The 22561-nt window shown below is 32.4% G+C and overlaps 1 protein-coding gene across 3 annotated transcripts in view; it reads left to right on the top strand.

Moving 5' to 3' along the window:
- The window catches only part of LOC111004246, a 135074-nt gene that overhangs the window by 106275 nt on the left and 6238 nt on the right, over window positions 1-22561 (top strand). The gene's annotated exons all lie outside the window — the stretch shown is intronic.

Below are 22561 nucleotides of genomic sequence, written 5' to 3'. Positions count from 1 at the left end.
TCAAATTTTTAATTCGTTCAATGAATTGTTTTTGTTGTTGAAAAAAACAAATGCTGTCGTTCGTTCTTATAAAATTAGTATTCTCATTTTGATGGAGACTTGTGTCCGAGGTTATATTTCAAAATCTCGTTTTTTGTATCCTGGCGTAGAATATTTGTTTTCAATATAATATTATTAATAAACAAACAAAAAATATCTTCATTCATATAGGTAAACAAGTACTCTTATGAACATCAAACGTAATTTGTAGAGCCCAATTAATAGTGATTTTTTGCTGTTTAGGTGGCCTACTTTATGTTTTAAGCTATTTTCTTAATATTGTACTAAAAAAATGAATTATGGACTTCTCTGATAAGTAATACTCTTCAAAAAAGATTAAGCTAGAAAAAGTAAACCTAAAAAAATAACAAAATTCTTGCTTTAAATTTTCTGTTTTTGTGTGTTCGGCGTACTTTTCATAGTAATCTGTAGGCAGTTGACAGTGAAATATGATTAATTAATTATCTTTGAAAAAGTGGAAACTGTTACACGAAGACGATTAGTTCCGTCTTTCAGTTACGCGATTTGCGAGTGGACCGATCGTGTTTTCTAATTTACTTTCGAAATTAGTAATGATTGTGACTTCATTATACAATTATGCATTTTGATTATGTTTATACAATAACTTCACTGCCGCCGGTGTGACATAAGGTTAAGGGCCTGTTTAAGAATGTATGGATAAAGTACCAAATAGCTATGCAACACATATATTATTCGAAAGATAAAAATTCCGATTAAGATACTTCATGACAAATAGCGCTATCTGACAGTCGTGAAACGCAAAAATACTGTTTATCCTACCAATAAGTAATAAATAGCTTATTAGGAACTTATCCGGACATTGTGAAACAGACCCTTATTGTCAGAAACTATAGGAGACTTTGGAAAGAAATTTCATTCTGTACAAATTAGACGTTAAACGTCTGCCAAGCGATCCGATGTTTTAGTCGACTCGTCGTTCGTCGTCGTTATTTTCCATTAGAAGGCAATCAAATCAGGGAATAACCTAGTGTAAAAACGGCAAGTTTATGAATGAAAGAATTTGAATGGCTAAAAAACACGTTAAATTATCATATCCAATGACAAAGAAAAAATGACAGTTATAACGGTTTATGGCAAGGATGGTGAAGTCGGGTTGGGTTGGTTGCATTCCTGGACCAAATCCAGTTTGTCGTTGAAAATGGATAACTTAAGAGTCCCTATATGTACTTTACATATTGTCATGAAGCAAGAGATGTATGTCAGGACTGTTGTAAGTGGAGATCCGTGGTTTCTGCCTACCCCTTCAGCGTGGCGATAAAAATTAAAAATTAAAACGCGTTAGAAGTTTTTTGGCGTATGGAATTCACTCTCATCATTTTTCTCCATCGCCCCAAAAGAAGTATAACTTCAATAACTAAAATGCAGTTGCGATGAATGATAAATATTAAAATTAATCAAATAGATTTTATTTAAATAAATAAATTATTAGTAAACACTATCACCGTCATATATGAAATTGATTTAAAAACACCAAATTAATATTTATTTATTCACACTGTTTAATTGTACTGTTACAAAACACGTGTTCTAAATATAAAAATACTAGAATATACAACTTGAACATAGTTATTAATTTCCAAGACACCTAGACCTAACTTTACGATGTCGAATCTAGGAGTTGGTGTGCGCGCGCATCGTAAAAATTCAATCTCATCATTTTTCTCCATCGCGCCAAAAGAAGTATAACTTCAAAAATAACAGGGGCATTCAAAGGATTAATTTTCATGCTTATACACCGAATATAAGCACAGACTAAAGGTAAACTAGATTGAAATAAAACTATATTTTTTCTCTTGTCAATATAATATCTATCCTAAGTATAAGTAACATATAATTTAACGTATACAACGTTTTTTTTATTCGATTTATAGTACAGATAAAAATGTAAATTAGGTCGTAGCATGAAAAGCAGTTTCATGTTAGATGCAATTGTCTCGTGAAACGCCGTTCACAATAGGCTCACTCCGGAATCGCAAAGACTGCATTCTTTGAGTACGCACTTTCTTATGCTATGCTTTCTGACGTATCAATGGTTAAAGAATTTTAGTGTAGTCTTTTGAATATAAGAAACTCAAAGCCTTGCGTTGATATATTTTTACCGCCCATGGACACTCTCAATGCCAGAGGGCTCGCGAAGCATTGTCGGAATTTTAGGAATCGGTACGCCATTTTCTTGAAACTACGTCGAATTGGTTCGTAAATATTTTACTGGTCAGCTGTAAATAGGGTGCGGCAAAAATGTCATAAAAAACGCTCAGTTGTAGAACGACGGACGTCGAGGTGAAACAGGTGGAATTTTAGTAATATTTAATCCCTTCCACCTTTACTCACTGTTTTGCAGAGCAATGTCCAAAATTGTGCCGCTTTTGTATCATATATAGTTTTTACATATTTGTAATAGTTACAGTATACAACACGCTGCATTTTTTCGTTGTGTTATATCTATTGTTGGCAATACTTCTTTTAATTAAAACGTTATTTTAGTCACTTTTTGTAAAAACTCAAATACTAAGTACTTATAAACGCAAAATTAATACATACTGTTTAGTGGTTCGTATCTGAAATTGTAATGTTTTGGGTGCCTTACAATCTTATAGAAAAATTACAAACAAACACGACGATGTAAAATACATATACAAACTTAATTAAAACTAAAAACTTTACTAGTATGAGAAATATAACTAACTTAAACTCGTTAAGAATAATTTATTATATATATAGTATCTACGATTAGTAGACATATATATTATATGATTCGCAATATTCTCCTGACTACAACATATAACATACTGACATACTAAAACAGGCTGCCAACGCACTTGTGATCCGAGTCTTCTGGAAATGTGAGTGCCCATGGGCGAATACCACTGAACATTAGTTGAGCCCCTTACCCGTTTGCCTCCTGTTACATAAAACAGTAAAGTACTCAATTTACGTTGTTTCCGTTTTTTGTCATTTACACTTTACATTGTAATATAACATGTAATAATTCGTATAATTCGTTTTCTTAATCGATTTGAAAGCATCACAAACACAATCACTGGCCAATATACCAATTTAAAATAAGTTTAAATGTGTGGCAATGTTCCGAGCTAGACCACTCTAGGCAGTCACGATCATTTTGCAATACGCGTTTAGCTTGTCGCGCAATATTGCATTTTGAACACAGTACTGGCAGAACCTTAATACTCCGGAAATAAATATTTAGGGAACCACATGAATAGTTTATATGGTGAAACTATTTTTAATGTTGTGAGTAAGTGCACAGGCACTTATTGATGATTGAATTTAGCGCCTGGCAAATTGTACCAGTGACACCAGAACTAGTGTCTCTTCGCTCAAAGAAGTAACGCAATACAGCGTAGGAAGGATACAAAGACCTAAGTTTTAAAATTTGATGTACTTTTCCATTTATTATATTTTTAATTATTACAATTACTATGTACGTTAGGAATATTTTATATTCTCTATAAATGTGTATTATTAAATGTATTTTTTACGTTATTGTCAAACTAATCAATTGTCATTCTTCTGTTTCTCTTTTCTTTTTTTTGACGTTAATAAGTGTACGTTATGTTACCTATATGAATAAATGACTTTTGATTTGATTTAATATAATATACTAACATTGATAGAACAAATATTAGTAAGAAAGCCCACAGGAGCTGCCATGAAAGTTCACAAAATACGCGCACACAACAGTGCCTCAAACAATCAGCATTTATAAACTAACTAGCGGATCCGACAGACGTTGTCCTGTCTACACGTTTTTAATTTCAAAATTTCAATTTTTAATAAGCCATTTTGATGAAAATTATTATTCAAATGTTATGACAATATCTAACGATCCAGCACATGGTCACACACGATATAACACAATGATAACAAAACTTTTTTTAAATTTCGGGACAGACTAAAATTAAAATTCGAATATTATTTAAAATTTGACACTGCGATGGTAGCGCCGTCTGTCGGATCCAATGTAAAACATTCCAAAATCAACAACAACTAATAAATTGAAAATTAATTAAAAAAACATTGTCCAGCGGACAAAATTGTGAATCTAAACCATTCCCAGATCCCCTTGAACACACACAAAAAATTTCGTCTAAATCGGTCCAGTCGTTTAGGAGGAGTTCAGTCACATACACACGCACACAAGAAATATATATATTAAGATATTTACATTCAATAGAAAAATGGGAAAACAAACATAGAACCTATACAATTAAATATACAATAAAAATATTTGTTATATCGATTGAGTGATGTTTTTCTAAAACAGGTTTATCTGGAGAAACATTTACATTGGTACTGTATAAATACGATTTTCAGCACTTTTATGAAGTCGTTTCGCCCTGCACGAGTTCACGTCATAAATGGTCATAAACTTTATGGGGTTGTGGGTTTTATGACCTCATGTCTTTACGATTGCAACGATAAAATGTATTGATTTTAATTAACAATCTAAACATATGCTTAATAATATTGATTACTAATATTTGTTTTCATTCAATCTGACAATCATAAATCCTTAGTTACAATATTGGCTTGAATATTATAGTGGGTTAGCTTTAAAATACATTAATCATAAAATTAAAAATGGCGCCTACCGTCCAGGGGTAACGAGAATATTTCACTGGGTTCGCTCTAAAAATCTTCCCTATTCCTATTCATTTATGTTAACGAAGTATTATTTAAATGTGTTAACAATTGTCGTAATTCATTAAATGTATAATTTTTAATAGTATATAGTAACAGTATATAGATTATATTATAATGTAATACTAAGTACAAGAAATCTTTAGTTTTCTGCTACAAACTATTACATTATAATATATATCTTTACTTTCATTGATTACACTGCCAAAAAATAACTTGTTAACATACTTGTCTTTTTTGTATGTAAACGTTAACAGAATTCGTCAGTAATACATTTTTCTTACAATACTGTAACTAGACTGAGTTAGTCCAGAAATTTATTAAATCTTAATTAAATAAAAAATTTAATGAATTTAGACCTGTAAAGTATGCAACCTTTGCTCCTGTTTTTTTTAAGAACAGGGGGCAAACAGGCAGGAGTCTCATCTGATGTTAAGTGATACCGCCGCCCATGGAAACTCTCAATGCCTGAGGGCTCGCGAGTGCGTTTCCAGCCTTTTAAGAATTGGTACGCTCTTTACTTGAAGGACCCTAAGTCTATTTTGTTACGGTTTTTTAATTTTATTCATAAGAAAGACTAAAGAACGAATTTCAAAATGGAAAAATAATCGTTACAAAAGATAGTTCGAGAATGTTCATAATCTTAATTTACATAACACTATATAAATTACCAGCAGTATAAAGCGCGAGTTTATTCAAAGAGTATCAATTATAATGCAAATTAAACTCCTCTTTTTAATACTGCCGCAAATGAAACAAAGTCAAGAGATTATGAGCACAATTTAAATGAAACACGACACTTGCTTACAAATGGTCAGGCCATGAATAAACCTTGGAATTAAGAATGGTTTTAAATTGTCACAACTGAGGCATTAGAATGAATACGGAAGTCTTTTCGATCTTTGGATTATTAATATTATGTAACTATTAAGACAATATAGACTTACTTGCAAAATACAGTGTGTGTATAGAAGAGCCTATTGAAAAAAATTTTTTTACGTTTTGTTAGCGTGCTGTCGGAGAGCTTTGTATAATATTTTTCGGTTTTTGCTACAAGCCTGTTGACTTACTTGATTTGACTAATGTCTTATGACCCCTGGATGAACTAGAGGCGGGCACAGTGATCCTCCATCGCGTAATTGAGCTTCGCATCTAACCTTACCCATATCTCCAAATTTAATCTACTAATGCTACATGCCTGCAAATGCCAGGCCGAAGAACGTCTTTTACTATATCAGATATATAATATTTTGAACACTTTTTTTTGGAAGATATGAAAGACTGAATCTGATACACACGTATAACACTAGCATTTAAACATTTTGTTTTGTACAAGTTGCATGTTTGTATTGTCGGAAACAATAGTTAAACTTTAGACAAGATAAATTCTTGTTTAGATAGTTCGAAGTTGCAATGTTGACATTTCTACAACGACTGCAACGATTTCCTGAACGATGCCAAATTAAATAACTTAAACAAATAGTTGATACATTGTAATACATTGTAACATAGATTTTAAAAATAAGTCACTTTGCCCTACACATTAGGCGTTAAATTAGATCTGTGAACAAAACAGTTGTATCTTTTGATATTAAAGAGATATTTCCGAAAACAAAAGAGAATAAGAGAGATGTTACTTTAAAAAATGACGTTTTGGTTTATAATAAAGTAATTTGGACAGTACTAGGAGATATTTCTCGACCGTCACCTAGACGTTGCTAAATAACGAAGATATTTTTTTATGTTTATAAAATCAATCACCGCATATAGTAATGGATGTAGGTTAGACAGGCTGACAGACAAAAGTTGGACCCTACAACGTCCTCCTGAAACTGATACAGCCAGAAGACTCGCAAGTACGTTCCCAATCTATTAAGGATTGGTACGCTCTTTTCTAGAAGAAAACATTTAATATTTAGTTTGAAATTACTTCATTGCGCAACTGGCTCCACACTGGTGCCAATAAATTTTCCCCACCAATTTCGATGCTGCGCTTCTTATAAAACAGTATTTGATCAGGACATCTCGTTCGCGAATCACTACGTTCTCGTTGATACTACGTACGTGTGACCAAAGTACGAAATGACTGCGTTGTAGGCATACATTTGATTAAGGTGTTTCATTTCGCATTGGGCATGATGATGAGCTTTTGGATCGAACATTTTGTGCGCTTGGCTGTTCCTGGTATTCCTAACATCCGCCTCCAGCCTTAAATTTTAAAAGTTTAAATGTTTGTCTTTCTCGGGATAAGACTGTCTACGTTGTGCCTTATTTATATAAGTCTATTTATCATATATAATAAGTATATATATTTCGTATATAAAAATAAATAATTCTACGAATAATATAGCTGAATATGGAATACATAACTTATACAAAAAGGTTCAAACATGTACGAAATTTCCGACTAAATGATTAAATAAATTTAAGTAATTAATACTAACGTGTTGTTGTGTGATAATGTAAAAGTGAGGGTATATACGCGAAGGTGTGTAATGGGGGATATATTATGATACAGGTTATTTCGCGCTATGAATATTCTTAGTAATAATTTAAATTAAATTACTCAAAGTTGAGGTAAAGTTGGACAAAATAATGAAATTTAATCCATGCGGTCTACTTTATGAGACTGAGAACGCGTGTGAACGTTGTGACCTTGTCTGTATATCACAGTATATCGCTTAATAACTGTACTTAGGTGTGTAAATATTAAAGATTGTTTTGGTCATAGAGTAATGAGTTCTATATATTCAGAAGGAATTTTCTACCAACTTCTTTGGAGGGTTTGTGAAACTCTTAGAGGTATACAACGCTTTCTTTAAAATCAAATTAACAAAAAAAATGCCAATGCATTAGCGATCCGATTCAGTTGCAAGAGCATTTTTTTTTACTAAATCTTAATCAAAATCTTTAAGAAAAGTGTAATATTGCCTTTTAAAAGCTATTTCTATACGAATAATTTTGTTACGTTTCAATTACAAACAAATCGTAAATTACCTTTATTATATGAAAAACAATTTTTTTTTTTTTGAGCTGCGTATTATTATCGGAATATTTCCTTGTATAAGACTTGAGTATCTGTTCTTAGCATGTGCTAAGTATCATAGTGTTTGTATATGATGGACAAATATGTCGAAAACTAAAAGTCATCACATTTACGTCAGATATTAACTTAAGGGACTGTCCAAGGTCCATCAAAATCAGTTTCTATAGTTTTTGGCACATCCATTTTTGGGACATATTTTATAATATCGGTACCTAGGCAGATATGGTCGACAAATGAAATCCCAAAAAAAATTCGTAAAATATTATTCGTTTTATTTAGACAAGAACTTTTAAAGCTTAAGTTGAACAATTTCATACAAATCAACAGAAACTGCTTCGTCATGGTGAATTAGAGTTAAGTGCGTCGGTAAACGATTTGAAAGTGGTACTATGACACCACTGTTCGGTGCATTGACTCTGACGAGGTATTGAATAGAATCAAAGAGAAATGCAGCTATCACATAACTCCCGGTTTCAAGTGATTTCAGCCAAACGCGTTTACTTCCCGTATTTTTTCCCGTAAATGAATATTGCAATTATTTGTGTTATGTGATTATCTGTATGTAAACCAGTGTGTTTTAGTATATTACATATAGGACAATATAGATGTCACAAGTGATGACACTTTGACAGATGACGAAAATTATTTATCCTCTATATTTTGCAATGACTAAATTTCACTAAACAATACGTTACTTTCTGTTAGACCATAATTACATTGTACGGATCGCATTGCGCACACGCATGTGAACTCATCGATCCATCTTGATCGTGATCTTACACTTCCTCTTCCTATAGAGATTGCACGTCATTTATGTAACTGGCATATACGAGTATGATTAGTACTTAGAGAAAATAGGGTTTGCTGGGATATATAAATAATTTACACATTATTTTCTTATATAAGGTTCGTACGGCTACGTATTAATCAATAGCGATTCGATGTTGTTGTTGTCATCATAAGCGTCAATGGCTTCTGGCATCAGCCCCTTAGCCCTCCAATGTCACCATAATTTTCGGGTTTAGATCTTATATACTTCTTTTTATAATACATAAGCTATAAGTAGCATATCAGGCCCGCGACCAGGCAGATCTGTGGCTGAGAAATTAGGCAGCAGGGAAGTGTCAAATCTCTTCTTAATTAAAAGAGGCTTTATTTGCTTAAATTTACGTCTCCTCGACAACTACTCCGGAAATATCCTCATGATATTTATGCTCGGATCGAAGGCCTGTCTCGTCGAAGGTTCTAGATTTATTTCGTGAAGAAAAATCTTAATACAAAGTAGTGAAATAGTGGACATACAGTCAAAACCATTTACGACGACATCGTTTAAAACAACATACCGGTTGTATTGACCAAAATCAGAAAAAAGGTCCCGGCTCAGTTCCTTTGTATTAGGTACCGAATAACAACGTCAAATAGAATGAAAGGCCATTGTTCATAGCCGGGATCGAACCTAGGACTTGTAACAGCTGGTGGTTGTAACAGCACGCAAGCCGCTAGGCCAACACTGCTCCCTGGCCATTAATACTTCAATAAAAAGTAGGTTTATACAAATAAGATTGGTAACATTATCCAATGAGTTTACATAATGAAAAGTATGCAAGGTAAAACCATGAGCCGATGCAAATCCGTTACGTACTAGGCCGATAGAAAATGCCTATTACGTGGACTTTAACCGCAATATTGAATATCCGATAATAAATTCCGTATTACAAATATCATTGCCCACTAGAGGTTATATAGTTAATAAAATGGTGCTTTTAATTGGCAGAATTAAGTCGAAAAATATAATTTTCATGAATTAAAATTCCTGTCTTTATTAGTTATTAAATAGAGTTTTTTCCTGAACGAAATCAAATTATATATATATATATATATATATATATATACTCTAGTAGTCGTAGAGTTAAGATCTTGTTTATTTCTTAACACTGTTACATTACAATATAAAAACTGAGAACAGGAGAGCAACTGGCGGCCTTATCGCTTTCGAGCGATCTCTTCCAGGCAACCACTTTTAATAATTGAATAATGAAAAAGACAACAAATTTTAGACAAATTTATTTGCTCATGATATAAATTTCACATTTACTATTTATTCAATTATTATATCCCGAACATTTTTGCTGGTTCCTACAGTATAAGCCTCGTCCATATGATGACAAGCGTGACACGTACGACAATATCCTGAAAACCGGATAAATTGGGATTGGCGATAAGCGTTCCCTTTAACAAGGTAGGATTAGGATGTGAAAAATTGCTAGAGCCTTGTACAGGGATGACATGAGCATACGAGTTTGAGACAGGGGCTTTTATCAATATAAATTCACGTGTCGCCTGCTTGTCTTCTCTTTAAATGAATTCAGTATTGCGTCACAATTGTCTTTTGTTCCATGTGCTGGTCCGAAAGAGGAAGTTTCTTTTTTCGGCCAAGTCAAATTGCGTTCCGTTCCTCCCAAGTGCCATAGACTATATGAAAAGTTCAATTTATTATTTAAATTTAGAACAAACATTTGTTATGTTTGTATTGAAGTAATTCTAATACAATTCATCATACGTATAAACAAACGACTTAAATGTAAGTGTAAATTATTGCGAAGATACTCAAGCTTAAATAATATATAAGGTATAGGGGATTTTTAACACATACCTTTAAAATCGATTATAACATGTGTGTAATTACCGTAATTAAGTAGGTACTGTTGTTAAAAAGTCGGTCACGTTAGAAATCTAATTGAAACGTCCGCCCACCATTGTTCTACTCCATCAGATTATATAGATGTCAAAACTAAACAAACTACAGATAAAGCATTCATATTTTTATGACAAAAATCAAAACTGCACAAATAGTCGCAACTCGATAAAGCTGCACAACATAAAACACGAGGCATTTTTGCACAATAAAAAATATAACTAAATCACAAAGTGTCGCGTGTTTTAATCCCGCCAAATTTCATGACAGTGTTCGGTGACATATGTCAAAACAAATTGTAAATCGAATCCCCTTTGATACGCGGTGCAAATCAAGGTTTTTATGCAAATTGCTCTATAAAGTATCCGTTATTTAAAATCTGAATTGATTAAACACACACGCACTATATATATATATATGATAAATGACACATCATTAACTTATTAATTTTGCACTAACACAAGTCTTAATTTGTTATAAGACCAAGGTCTTATAGAGGATTAAACAGCTTGAAATAATCTATTTTTTTTATAAAAATCGATAATGTGGCACAGAACGCTTACAATTCAACAGTCTATATACAAAAAAAATAAAAGAGTAGCAAAAGTGTCTGCAAGATTTTGATTTAAGGGACTCAAAAAGAAAATCATCACATCGTTAGTGTTATGATATGATATAATGTTAACATTATGTGTTATTTAGAGTATTCCTAAATATAAGCAGAATAATAATTATTATATATAGGGTATATATAATAAAGCAACTAATTTGTTGATATACCCTATATAATATAATAATTCAGTTGCTTTCTATACTCTTCGAAGCGGAAGAAAGGTTTTTAAGTAGTCTCAGGTTCCCAGCTGACACCAGAGCTTAAATTTCGTACTAGTGGTATAGGCCTGTTTCGCATCGAGGCTGGAATAAAGGTTCTTAGTAAAGTAAAACTATGTTAACCGATATTATTGAAGCAAACATGAAGTGACTAAAGTGTGTCACTATTTGTCTTCGCAGGTAAAAACACAAAAAAAGGTTTGGTCGCATCCCAAGGATAGCTTTCCATTGAGTTGGAGCGTTTTTGTGGCTTGATGAATTGAAAGAACCAGATGGTAACATTTACTATTCAATTTGTGAACTGGTTTTTTTTTTGTTACGTACGTTCGTATTATAACAATAGTTTATGCTTAAATGAAAATATTTTATTGCTTCACTGTGAAAAATCTCCGAATAATAATAATAAATTAACATTTATTTAGCAGCGCTAATATTGAAATATGGAGGAACATCATCAGGTCTTTAAAATCCGTGATTGTACTTCATCCCACCAACGGTTACTGATCTTTCTCTTACCACCAAGTTGTCAGGAACTCATTGAATAGAAACTATAAAAATGACAACGTTTTGTTTATTATTCTATACCTAATAAGAATCCATAATGTATTTCTATTCGGGTTACACAAAACTAATTTTAATAAAAACATACGTTCATACTTTAATCTTTGACCTAAATACATCTCGCTCCCAACATGAGAAAAGCCCGCTTTGGTAGCTTTTGACATATATTTGTTAAATATTAATATTTTCTGCTCCACTACACATAATGGTTACTGGTAACCACCCAAGTAGGAGCCAGGGATGTATTCAGATTTATTTATTTTAATTTATTCAAAATATAATAAATATTCAAGTTAATAGACAGTCTTATTTTTATTGTCTACCAAAGCATGTATATATCAAAAAAGGATAGTTTGGTTGAATCTCTGATGTTACATAGATGTGTGTGCGATGAAGAAATAACTACTTTGGTACAATATATTTTAAAAAATTCAGTTTGTTTTCTGTTTACATTAATGAAAATTTTAGTATTAAAGTTTTACTATACGCGAACAGAACAATAATTAAACCCTAAAGTAACGAAGGTACGTCCCTGGCAACACATACAAGTCTTCGTGCCTCCAGGGTCAGTCATTTAAAAACTTTACCTACATGAATCGTTATGCTTGATTGAAGTTCTAACTTAGATACATATATTATGTTCTTATTACGTGTCAAGGCTTCCATTATTTTTATTTATTCACACTTCATTGCAATACTTATAATAATAAAAGAAACACACATAACACAATACATATACATAACAATTACAACGGACGCAACGGGAGCCCTTGTAAGAAAAGAAAAAAAATGACGAGTGAAATGTTATATAAAAAACTATTTATATATATATATATATATAAATATAGAACCTTAATTCATGATTAGTGATTAGCGATGCAATACAAAAGAAAAGGAAATACAAGAATTATACAGGTCATGATTAATTAGGATAGGATAAGGTTAGGTAATGTATTTGGCTTTTAGTATGTGTGAATTAGACATTTTAAAATCATACTACATATATGGTAAAATCTTGACTTAATTACTTGACTTGACTAAATACTATGTTATAAGTTACATTAGCTGGTTTTTCATACATCCAGCACCTATATCGCTTTCGGCTTCATATCTGCAACATTGTCTGTGTAGAGAAAAATATGAAGATAATAGATTTGTATTTAAGACATCCTAGTTTGCACACTATATTCGGGAATCCCATTAGTACAGTTTAAGTGTAGTACAGAGGTATTTTACAAAATAATATCGTTTCTATCTCCACAGGTATAATGCGTTTAGCGTTGTCCTAGGATTTAATCTCTAGGAAGCCATAACAATGTTAACTGTGTCGCAAACGTAAGTTGATTAAATGTAATATTCTTTCAAGGTCTTATCAATTAAATCGAAGTAAGAAATATGTCTAAACAAATACACCTATTTAAATAAAAAATATTTTCTTTAAGCCGGCGGAATTAAACGTTCTCTCTAAACGTATGGATACGTATTGTATCAGAGAGTAATTTGAAACCATAAATAAGAATAATAATAATAATAATAATAAGTCTTTATACTACTAATACTACCCTGTGTTACAGAAACTAAAGCAACACATACAATACTTTATCTAAAAGGAAGACGTAGTATTATCTAAAAGGTCTCTAAAAATCCTGGAAAACAGTGCATTACATTAGCAACGGAGAGTTCGTAACCACTATATTTTAAAATTCAGGTCACGTACGAATTTTACCCGAAATGCGGTTTTAGTAATTTTATTTAAGTGGAGACGACGTCGTTCGGATACTCGTTCAATCCAATATGACAGCGCTCCAGGCTGATGAAAATTTTTACCCGCGATTTTTGACGTTGACAGTTGACACTATTATTTAAATATTTGCTGCTCTGTGACTATGCAATCTGTGCTGGTTATATTAAGTATGAATTGAAATGAAGAAGGAAAACATTTTCTACGTATACAGTATTTTCAAACCGATACGACTTAGGTACAATAAAAGAGCGTACGTTTTCTAAAAGGCCGGCAACCCACCAGCTCGCCCCCGCGTTACAGGTCCATGGGCGGCGGTTATCATTTTATCCAAAGTAATTCCCATAAAAAAAAATTCAAAAATTTTACCTTCTGTCGCATTATAAAAAGAATTGAAGAATTATCGAGTATTGCGTAGAAAAAAAATCTCCACACTTTTAGACGTTAACAGTTGACACGATTAGAATATTTGATATACGCTGTGTGACTATGCAGTCTGTGCTATTTTAGTACTGGAAACTGAACGTTTCTAATTACAGTATTGTAGCTTGACACAATTGCAGTGAAATAATAGATTGTATTAAAAAAATGTTTAGATTTCGATGGTCCGCGAATTACTAGTAAATATCTGTTTTAAAAATTAAGATATAAATATGGGCTATTTTTATTTACACACCAAGCCGTCAGTTAAGTTTTATGAGCAACCAAATATGCAATCTTATTTTTGCTTTGAGGAGCTCTATCGCAGAATAATATGCCAAAAATTTGCCAACCCGCTCAACTCCATTTGGGTTTAGTACGGTCTTAGCAAAAAGTAGCAAATTGCGGTCAGGGATTATCTGAGCGATGTTAATCATCCTGAAGGTATTGACGCTCTAACACCGTTCTCGCTCTTCCTTAATCTCTGGATTACTTGAGATTATTTGAAAAGTTTAAGTAATTAAATATTTCTGGTTTTAATCAACTAAAGCGTCAGGCATTCGTAAGCCTTGTGGTTGACATTAGAGCCCACAGCCAGGATGTTTAAAACTAGCTTCCTTATTCTTAAAAAAATCTTAATCTAAGTATCTCATTAAACTGACGTATTCATCTGTTTCACTTCACAGTGTAAACACAATTTGAAAAAATAGGACAAAGAGTACTTAAAAATATGCGACTTGAATCCCCCCTAAAATGTAACAATTTTTTGATGCAGGCTGAATTTTTTTGCCCGTGTTGACAGTTTACACTATTAGTTTAATATTTGGTGCATGCTCTGTGACTATGTATTATGTTCTATCAAAATATTAAGTAGGAATTAAAATTAATAACTATTCAAGTAATTGTTATCAATACAAAAATATATTGTTTTTGTTGGATCATGTTGTACTCGTGTTTCCGAATGGTCCAAATTAAACCTTTAACTAATTATCAATTCTGGAACCGTGTTTCGTACTCAAAAACAGATTTGATTATACTTCACTATACATGTTTACTACACTGTTATTAAATCATTTTATTATTTTTCACATAATTTTATTATATTTGGCATTGAGACCAATAAGGCATAGTGTATACACACGATAAAGCTCTGACATAAACAAAAACTTACACAAAACTGCCATCACGGATCAGTTAAATTGCCAGTTGGCAGTTACAAAACCTCTAAAACAAATTTAAACTATTTATCTATGTATATACCTCAAATTGTAATTTATGTTCGTAAAAGTCTTGTTTTGCAGCGGCACACTTGAAATATACACACTATCTTAATTATGTGCATAAGAAAGACATAATTAAAGTAGTTATCTCATTTACTACAACAATATATATGTTTGAAGATTTTATTCGACTTTCGGCGAATAGTTAGAATATTTTAAGTAACGTTCACACTGATATTAGCAATTACGACTATCTAAATGAACGTTATGAATTTGTTGTTACTTATTTTGACTATGTATTTGCGTATTGTTGAAGAATGTAAGTGCGTGCTCTTATTTCACAATGCCTACGGCAGATAGGAGTTTTTTTTTATAATCTATTAATTACTTAAAGATGTCATTATGGGACATGGTGTAATGGTTGCATCTTACTTACAAACATTTTGTAAAACAAAAAACTTGGCGATTCAAAAGAGTGGCGGAGAGTTTATTACCAGTTCTTCTCGTCCATTCTACGCCCTTGTTTTGAGAACTGACAGTAAATGTAAAATAAGAAAAATTTAATATGTATTTATTTATTGACGTTCACATAATATATATAATAGTGTACATTGTGATTCCTAAATAAATAAATGATTTTGAATTTAAATTTAATTACAGCTATTTATATGATATACTAAGTTACTGAGTTTAATTCAAAAAGAAAATTGCCATGTAGCTTGCGTTAGCATAATGCTAATATTATTTTTATCGTAGATTTCCTTGGTAGTGAAAACAAGGACGTATAATATAACTATAAATCTACATACAGAGATTTAGGTTTTATTTAAGGAAAATAAAATGGTAATGAAGTAGGGGCTTTGTGTATTTAAATATTACAATTTATTTGCTTCGCTGTCAATTACTAAACCCATTTTCATTAAATGGGGTTGGAAAAACCTCGACATTCACTGTGTTTTTCCCTATGGACCTACTTAAGTTACTTTGTGTCTAGTTTGTATAAAACTACCCGAAATCTTTGTTCGTAAGGTAAATTTTGTATTTCCTTTTTATCAAAATGTGTATTTATTACTTGAAATTATGCAATTTTAATGGAATATTTTAAAGTAAAACTGAGCATCAAATACCATGTGATTTTTACATATGCGAATTTTTATACGTTACGTATACGTACTGCTACGTTCATGATAAACATCGCTTGGAAACCAACAAATGTAAAAGCTAGGTTAAGAGTCAAGACTTAGCGCCAAGCATTTTATTTACATAGATTACATATATAGGGTCAATGTTAAGCTATAATTTTCCACTCTTAACTTTCCCACTTCAGGGAGTGCCAGACAATTGAGTCATTCAAGTCCAGAATATCACTGAGGAATCTCATTCCAGCTCTTCAAAAGTTCACCTGATTTAGGAAATTTGGCCACGAAATTCTATGTAAACAATTGTGTGTTGTGTGTAAACAACCTTACACAAAATTAACTACTAAAATACAGTAAGCTGTGAAGCAGCGTTGCGCGACACATTTGCGAACACATGATACATTAATTAAAAATCAACATTCACTTATAATTTGCATTTGTAAATATCTTGGAGTCTACTCGTACTGCCTTCTCTATTCGGGGTATTTACTTTTTTACCTTGTGATTAATTGTGAAAGAACAGCGATTCCCAAGTGTAAATTACTACAAGCTGGAGATTTTAATGCCTGTGAAGGTGTTTTCAATGCGTATGCTCTGAACTACTTGCCTTAAACTTGATGAATTCACAAATGCGTCGTTACATGACAAACAACATTGGTTTATACATACTTATTTCACCACTTAAAAAAATGACTAGTTTGCTTTCTTTCTTTCTTTTAACAAACAGGCCTGCTGTGACATGAGGGTTATGAGGTTTTATAGAGTACTTACCCATTATTACAGGTTTAGTGTCAAAATAAGTTAGAACTATGGCATCCATACGAGCACGCATATGTGCTATAATGCTAATATATTTTGACATACGAAGCGTCAAATTTAGACTATACCTACACATACTAATCGTATATCTAGTATATGTAGTTAGTAGGAAATAAAGATATTGGTAGTCCGTGCTGTGTTAGTTCATGTATTATAATGAGACCATTGTCGTGTTATTTATTAGGTAGTTTAATTCCTTAAACGATACCAAAGAGTTATCAAACAATGATGCATTTCCGTTACGAACCTCGCCTAAGGTCGTCAGAGCATGATATCCTGAAGTTCAAATAGTGGTTGCAATGGGGTCGGCACTTCCCCCGGAAGGATGGACAAACATACATTTATCAATGGCTTAAAACCTTGGCTTTAAAGGGTGTTGTAATCTTTAGCAAAATGCGCTATCAACGGCCAAATTTTCACTTAATATTAACATTTTAACTGTTTGTTCTTAGGTGCGGTTTTGCTTCGCGCTTTTTGATAAAAAAAGCGTGTCAAAATTATGGGTCTCTGCCACAGATTATTGCATCTATTTAATTTCCCTCATCACCAAATACATGACTATAAGCATATCGATATTTAAATTACAGACATTCCACGCAATTAAATCAAAAATCTATTACTCAATCCTTGAATGTACGCCCCCAGTTAAACGCAAATACTTCGTTTTTCCTCTTAATCTTGTGTGTAAAATGTCTAAGGAAATATTCAAATATTATGTATTAGCTTAGTTATCAACAAGGCAGAAAACCAACCTTTTTCGTGGTCAATGATTACAGATTACATTGACAGTGATCTTGATTTTTTTGCTAGCGTATTACGTTCTCTTTTGTTTTTTATTTAAATTAAGTAAAAAAATGACATTGAATTCAAAGACGCAGTATTGTTTATGATATGAAAAAGTTCTATTATAATTTTACGCTTTAATAGATGACTATGAAAATTATATTTTTTTTATATATCATAAACACTGAGTGCAAAGAAACAAAAAATGTAATTCAAATCTTACTTACGCCAGTTCTTATACAAATCCACAAGCCAATTATGTTGATTCCTTACGGAGATACTTTGTAAACAAAATATGTTTGTAATATGATTATTGTTTATTAATTAAAAATTTTAAATAATTTCGCATATTTCGTAATCATACGCTAAAAACTTATCTTAAAACTATGACTCTTGTTAAAACCCAATACAATTTCGGCATACGCTAATAATTGTAGAACTTTTCAGTAGCCTTTTCAAACGGATTCTCTGAAGTTCAGAACACGTATAAATCTAGCTATAAAGACAACAAGGGGCTTAATTTTCATATAAAATGTGCTACTCTCTAACATAGTACCTCGAGGGTGTAATTAGAGTGGAGTGAAAACATCGCACTCTCGGCGACACATTTGCTCTCTAGAGATCTAATAACAGGCTTATAAGCTCACCCCACTGTTGCTTTAAATGACGCTAAACTAGTACGTTTTTTCGGAATAAAATATTACATTTCAGCACCCCATATAAATATGAGTTTCGAATTTACTTCTAAGGGTTTTATCCAATGTTATTCTAAAGAGACGAGAATAGATTCGTAAAACATGTTTAATAATCCTGGAATCATGTCGCAGTCTATGGAATTCCTCTGTACAGTATTCCAAATTTAAATTTCGATCACACTTATATAACCAACACATATGTCACTGGCGTTAGTACATAAATCAATTATTTAAATATGTTCAACGTCCTGGTGGACAGAAAAACTGTGTACAGCTTGTTTTCATACCGCACGCATTTATTTTCTGTTTAATGATATATATGTAATAAATAAATATGTATTTAAAGAAATATATATATCTGTTTCTAAACGCTAAAACGGCCATGTTTCCTCTAACAAGCTTACGTAATATCATTTGTCGTCTATGAACATTCCCTACGGGTCGGTTACAAAGAGGTAAATAGCAATAACATTATACCCAATGATTAGCTTTTTATGGGATCCATGACTGATGGAGCGTGAGTCGTCAGAATGGGGTTGACTTAGAGGATTTGGTTGGGAAATTGGCTTTTTGCGATCTACATCATTGTTTGATACGATGGGCTATTTGAACGGAATGGTTTGATAGTAACGACCTGTCATCAATCGCAGTATAAAATATTTTTAATTATTGTTCTTGATATAACAAAAAAGTAATAAGTAAATATGGTAAGAGAATTGGCACGTTTATGCCCCAATCTACGCGTCCCAATTCTCATGCACAGAAAGCTAATCTCTACTTGCCTGGAAAGAAAAATTATGTAAGAAACCGATGCTCAAATAAATGGTCAATACTCATTGAAAATTGTTAACCCAGATTAAATTGGGTGGATATATATAGTGGTACTTCTTGTAGATGGTTTCTTTTAATTTCGCTGCGTCCCTATTTGGAAGATGACGTTTCATCATCAGATGTCAAGGCAATACAAACAACCGCCTGTATATACAAGAGCCCGCATTACCTCGACGTCCGTCATTACGCAACTGAGTGTTTCTTAAAGTAAATTTTACCGCGCGCCATCATTATACAGTACTTGACCACTGAAGGTACCCGTATAATTCTTAAAAGCATACCAATTCTGAAAAATACCGGCAACGCACTTGCGAGCCTCTTGGCAATGTGAGTGCCCATGGGCGGGTCACTTAACATCAGGTAAGCCTGCCTGTTTGCCTCCGGATAAATTAAAAAAAAACTTTACTGAAATCTCTTAAAGTCACAATCATTGGGCAGTCACTTCTTTCAGATATATCAGACCAATAAATTAATGTAACCATAAAGAGTGTAATTTTTTATTCATCTAAAGCTATTCTTGCCTTTCTTTTAAAATGTGCGTGTGCGTGTGATGAAAAGAGATCAGAGATTATGGTGTCTCTTTTTTTAATATACAAGCTTAGGTCGTTAGTAGCTAATATATGTTTTGTAATTATTATAATTACTAGCACGATGCGTTTTTTTATGTATATAAAGTCTAATTTAACATTGTCACAGTCGAAATAAAATGTTAAGATTTCTAGTCATTAAAATTTTACCTAAATATGTAATAAATGAATTCTAATAATTAAAAGTCATGTGAAGTCTAAATCCAATTTTTTTAAGATCACTGTAAATATTCTGTTGCTGTGGATTTTTATAATATACGGGGGCAAACTGTCAACAAAGCCTGTGGGACGCCCAAAAAGAGCAGTCATAGCAGACCATAGATTGTTAAATGGTATAGGTTACAGAGTTTAAAAAGTAAATAATAACAGCTCTTTATGCTACTTGCAATATAGCTACATAAATCATAATTAAACCCTCAGGCTCATATTAATGACATAAATTTTACGCCGTACAGCCTTCACTTAGATGAGGGTTACATTATTCAGAGCGTATCACGGCGTAAGTTAGTAAAATGGCACTTATTTCTACACTTGGAACCCTTTTATGAGTATTTACATCACAACTATGTGGCTTTAGAGCTTTATAAATGAAGTTATATATCCAACGTTATATGTTTATTTGGTATGTTCTTTTAGAGCAGTGAGTTATCCTTAAAATCATCGGTTTGATCCCCGGTTAGGAAATTACATTCCATGTGCGCATTTAAAATTCGCTCGTACGGTAAAATGAAACATTTTGAGGAAACCGACTTGCTTAGGCCCAAAAAGTCGACGGCGTCAGGCACATGTGACTGATAACCTTCTAGGCTACCTTAAGCCTATTATGGAACAGATACAGGAATCTGAGGCCCAGGCCTAAAAAGTTTGTAGTGCCACTAATTATAATTAAATCATGTTGTTTTTATTTATTTTCCTTTCTCTTAGAAATAAATAAATATGGAATATATTTATTAACTATTCAGAAATATACGTAAATGTCTCTTAATGAAAATAATATTTTTGGCCAAATCGTCTTCTGAAACACGATTCAAATATAAGATATATTTATTTATATTATATTCTATAATATTTATTAAACAACATTTCAAAATAATAGAAGAAAATTTGTTTACGTACCAATTAATGTTTGTTTAGCTAAAACGTGGCATTGCATATTATTTTTTTCCAGCTCATTAATTTAACAAAATTTGCTTAATTATTAAGATATTAACATAATACTAATGTCATTGACCGACTGGCATGATTAAATAAGTGTATGATTCACGATAATTACTTTAATTGATTAGTATACTGGTTCATCGCGTGTTAAGTTAGTATATAATTGCAACAACAGTACGTGACTAAATACTACCCATTCAAAGTTCTGACCATATGCTACGCATCTGACAACTATCCCTTTTTTTCACGAGCAAATTCTCTTGTATATTTTTTCTACCTGATATAAATGCCAAAACTTCAATAAAATACGCAATATAGGCGTTAATAGTCTGTGCGCGGAATGAAGTTACATAAAACCTCCATAATGAAATTTAGAAAAAGTTATGGAGTTGTTAAATGAGCCTCCAACGCAGAGAGTTGTGAAGGCTATGACTGGACGAATTAAAAAAAACAGAGAAGAGCCCGCGAACGAAATGAATGTTATTGTAAGGCGGTCATTTATCAAAATGTCCGACGTCTGACGCCGGCCGCCCTCTATAGTCTACGCTCCATTCTATGCTCTATACTACACTATAGACTATACGAAACTAAGCCGCGGCTTGCTTTTATTGCTTTACGGATCTATTAAGCACATAGACGCTTAACCGTTTTTGTTCGTCATCGTTGTTTAATTTTCTCATTCAACTCTACAATGCATTCGGAGATTCTGTTTTGATATGCTTATTACGAAGATGCAGCTGTTAAACGTGTCACATAGTAGCTTTATATAGCTTAGTAAAGGCTTATAAAATAATAAGAACCCTTTCTATCTAACGCTAGGTCGTTGAACCGGCGCGCGTTCAGCTGCATATCCGGACAATATTGGCACCATAAGGTTACCGCCCCACTGGTCACGCACTGGTTTATTTAATGGAGTTTTTGGTCTTGCGTCAGAAAACCATTGGTTTATTATGACTTGGAAGGCATGTTAGAATGTCATACAAAAATCTTTCGTTTATGTTAAGTCTGTCTTAAGTTTTGATGTGCGTACTTTATCTAAAGAGATAAAATCCAAGGAGGTTAAATCGCATATGCTATCTTCGTTGCATTATTCATGCTTAAACTCATGTTTCCACGCGAAATTGCATCAACGCTATTCATTTAATATTTCACTCAAGCTCATATAAAAACGATTTAATTAGCTGCCTAATCATAATTTCGACTTAAAACAAACTCGCAAAGGCCTAATTTCGTCTGGTGCTAAAATAGGTAGCATCAGACGTAAAAGACAAAAAAGAACGTTTTAAAAATGG

Source organism: Pieris rapae, chromosome 13 (genome assembly GCF_905147795.1).
Source record: "Pieris rapae chromosome 13, ilPieRapa1.1, whole genome shotgun sequence".
NCBI lineage: Eukaryota > Metazoa > Arthropoda > Insecta > Lepidoptera > Pieridae > Pieris > Pieris rapae.
Note: the sequence above shows the minus strand (reverse complement) of the source record. Positions and strands in the feature narration are given on the sequence as shown.